Source organism: Octopus bimaculoides, chromosome 7 (genome assembly GCF_001194135.2).
Source record: "Octopus bimaculoides isolate UCB-OBI-ISO-001 chromosome 7, ASM119413v2, whole genome shotgun sequence".
In the NCBI taxonomy this organism is placed as follows: Eukaryota; Metazoa; Mollusca; class Cephalopoda; order Octopoda; family Octopodidae; genus Octopus; species Octopus bimaculoides.
Genome location: NC_068987.1, coordinates 59868373 through 59872642, shown reverse-complemented (window position 1 = coordinate 59872642; position 4270 = coordinate 59868373). Strand labels below are relative to the sequence as shown.

Below are 4270 nucleotides of genomic sequence, written 5' to 3'. Positions count from 1 at the left end.
ATGAGTGTTTAACACTGCATTGATAGAAAAGAATCTTTATTTGTGGATTAACGCTACCATTACTTTCATATGAAGGATCACCTTAGCAATTATCAAACATATCACATAGAACATCGGTGTTCGTCTCCATTTTGGATTAAAACAGCTTAATGGAGACGAAACACTAATGTTCCCATGCGATAGGCTTGACAATAGTTAAGGGCTATGTTTACTTCAATTAGTTTACATTAATGTTATTTCACACGCTGAAAAACCAATACATGATGGAAATATAACTTTATAAGGCGTATTTCTAATATACATTCACCACTTTTCTGTAATAAAATAGGAAGAGTTCTGCCGAACATGCATACATTCATTTTGTTATGATTTAGCTATTATTGTGAAGTGAATCAATCAATTAATTATCACCTATGCCAGACCAGATATTTGAATTTTTTTATTTGGAAAATGTCACTTCTTTACACCGAGGTAACACAACAGAGCATCTGGAATATAGATAAGTTATTCTTATACCATCGAGATCCAAATATTTTTCGGCTTACTTTTGACACAAGGGCCACAATTTTGATGAGAATAAGAAGTCAAATGCATCGATCCCATTACGTGACGCGTAGTTTATTTTATTTAGAGAGCATACGTCGATTTCTTCGACTCCAATACTCAACTAGTACTTATTTTATCCGAAAGGATGAAAGGTAAAGTCGACCTCGAGGGATGAAATGCCGCTAATCATTTTGCCCGGCGTGCTATTCTGACAACTCACCGCTTTCCACTCAGCTAAATATTGTCCCTTAGTAATGTTTGTGCTCCATATCAGAACCATGCTCATCGTGTGTCCTAACCGACGTTGCTCTCGTTTCTTTATTGCATTATTTATTCAGCATAATTTTCTACGCAAGCGAATAAGAACTAAAGTGACGAGTTAGCAATAAAATGCTGACTCAGTAATTATGTAGCTAATAGGTAATAAAATGACGAATTGGCAATTAAGTGGTCCATTGGCAATTAGGTAGCGAATTGGCAATTAGGTGGTGAATTGGCTATAGGACAACAAATTGGTGGATCTCCTGGTGTTTAAGTGATGACCATATCAAGTTAACTTTTATTTTTACAGAGTCAATAGAAAATCAGTCTAGTGCTGGGAATTGGTTAACTTTTTAGAGCATCTGGTTGGAAAACTTCCGATATCTGTACTGGGTTTGTCTGTACATTCTGAATTGAAATTCTATTTCTTGTCACCGATATGCTTGTATAAGAAGTTATTACGAACAGATTATATCAGTAAGGGAAAATCAAATGGAAAAAATTCTTTATTTCGACTGTTATTGGCGATCACTATAATTAACATAGCTGTTTGGGGCCTGCTTCTTTACGTAATCACAGTTTCGGGCCTTTTTCTCTAAATAATCACGAAAACTAGTCATATCGAAAAGATGAGCATACAGTTGACAACTTTGCCATGAATGCTTATTTTACCAAGAAAGAATATATTATCTGAAGTCGTTTAGCACATCTCTTTGACCATGATTTGACCATGACTTATTTCAAATAATGTGTGGTCCATTAGCAATGAAGTGTTGTAAATGAAGTGTTGTAAGGTAGTGATTCTATGAGTCAGTTCTATCGTATTTATGGTAATTACGGATCTACTGGTATAAGGATAAACTTCTGCAACGCCTTTTAAAACCAAATGTTTATCTCGTTAAAATACATCAATATGTTTGCCTATATTTATTGGGTCATAAATAATGCGGTTTTCTAAATTGTATGAACTAAATGTCAGAGGGGAACGGAATAAACTACCTGCATCAATTTGCTATAAAAGCAGGTAGTAATTTTACTTTAGACTTGTTCTTAGTGCAAGTTTTGAAGAGTACAGTTCGATTTTAACAGTTATTTTCTATTTTCAAAGCTATAATGGAAGTGACAAAGGAGCATATTCGGCATATTTTGCTTTGTGAGTTCAGTAAAGGCAACACCGCAACGGAAAGGGCGAGGAATATTAATGCAGTATATGGACATCGGGCAATAAGCATAAACTAGTGCCAACGGTGATTCCAGAAATTTCGAGCCGGCAACTACAGCCTTGAAGACGAGCCTTGTCCTGGAAGATCTGTGGGGCTCGACGAGGACGTCCTGCAAAACCTAGAACTCTGTTGAGGAACTAGCAGAGAAGCTTGGATTTGGTCATTCTACCATTCATCGATACCTGCATGCCATCGAGAGAGTCAGCAAATTGGGTCAATGGGTTCCTCACAAACTTTCCGAGTTTAATCACGCGCAGATAGTGAATGTGTGCTCTTCTTTACTGCCACGTCTCATGAATGAACCTTTTTTTTTACCCAATAGTGACTGATGACGAGAAATGGGTTTTTATAAGAATGCCAAACGCCGAAGACAGTGTGCAAGGAAATGAGAAATACCGGCACCCCAGGCTAAAGAAGGTCTTCACCCACGTAAGGTGTTATCTGTTTCGTGGGATATGAACGGTTTAGTCCAATTTGAACTTTTAAACCCAACCTACTGCAAACCCAATCTACTGCAAACAACTTGAGAGGCTTAAGACAGCACTAGAAGAAAAACGAGTTTCCTTGGTTTCAAGACGAAAAGTGTTCTTTCATCAGTGTAATGCTCGGCCACGTACAGTGAGGATGACACTCCAAAGGTTGGAATAGTTTGAATGGGAAACGAAGCCCCACCCACCATATTCGCCAGACATCGCCCCATCTGATTATCATCTATTCCGAAGTCTTCAAAATCATTTGGGCGGAAAAAATATGGCAAGGTCAGAACAGTACTGAAGGAGTATATTTCGTCACGGACAAGTGAATTTTGGAAGAGGGGTTTTGCAAGTCTGCCAGAGCGTTGTAGAAAATGAAGGAGATACTCTCTCATTTTACTCTTTTACTTGTTTCAGTCATTTGACTGCGGCCATGCTGTAGCACCGCCTTTAGTCGAGCAAATCGACCCAGGACTTATTCTTTGAATGCCTAGTACTTATTCTATCGGTCTCTTTTGCCGAACCGCTAAGTTACGGGGCCCTAAACACATCACCATCGGTTGTCAAGCGATGTTTGTGGGACAAACACAGACACGCAAAAACATACACACATATACATATATATATATACATATATACGACAGGCTTCTTTCAGTTTCCGTCTACCAAATCCACTCACAAGGCTTTGGTCGGCCCGAGGTTATAGTAGAAGACACTTACCCAAGGTGCCACGCAATGGGAATGAACCCGGAACCATGTGGTTGGTAAGCTAGCTACTTACCACACAGCCACTCCTGCGCCTATATATATTTTAGATTAAAAAAGAACTTTGTTTATCTTAATTTTGTATAAAAGATCACATTATTTATGGGATGGCCCGAATATTTTGTCATTGTTTAAAATCAAAAGTTTTGGTGGTTTTGTAGATAAAAATATATTTCTATAGAATAATATTGATTTTTTTTTTCATAAATCCTCTTTTGCTCCTTTTTCAATATTAAATCTACGAGGGTCGTACATTGTCGTACATCTTGCCCTAGCTTGTCAACATTAATGCACCTCAGAGTTACATTGGTGTAACTAATCAGTGAACAGTTTGTAAATGCTTCCCTATTAAGTAAATAAAACAGAATGAGATAATATTAGTCTTCAACTGGCAGTAACCATGCCTCAGTTAACCTCCATTGGCTATGGAACTATCTTTGCACAAATAATTAAAGAATATATGCATCAGTGTACGTGTCTCAAGCATTATAAAAATGCTGTTTGGCAAAATATACTTAAAACCGTTTCAACAAACAAATGCAAAATAACTTATTTTCTTAATATATCTAGCGCACAAAATTTTTCGCGAGTTTTTAACTGTACATTAAGTCTAAAAACTAAAAAAGAATCTATGCAGAAACTCATATATCAAAATTCTATAACGATTGAATTTCTGGCATTATACGGCCTCCTCTTCTATTTATATTGCACTCTATTTATATAAATAAACAGTTATTTTAATGTAACATTAATTCATTTTGAAATATAAGTTATTTTGTGAAAGGTAATGACATATTTATTTTGGGAAATACTATATTTGTGATTTATTGGTATACTAAGTTTGAAAATATTCAAATGAGACTATATTTACCATTGATATATAATGAACTGGTTTAGCGTGTTAAAAACTTAACACTATTCCAAATACACCAATATGTATACAGTACTTAAAACTATATACATGGCTCACCGTTAGTTGTATAGGGGCGGTAAATTGTTGTA

At 36.2% G+C, this 4270-nt stretch overlaps 1 non-coding gene across 1 annotated transcript; it reads right to left on the bottom strand.

Annotated features, from left to right (window-relative positions):
- Positions 1-3582: 3582 nt before the first annotated feature.
- Positions 3583-3717, bottom strand: LOC128248413 (U4 spliceosomal RNA). The gene has a single exon (XR_008264657.1). It is a non-coding gene; the product is annotated as a U4 spliceosomal RNA (small nuclear RNA).
- Positions 3718-4270: the final 553 nt, after the last annotated feature.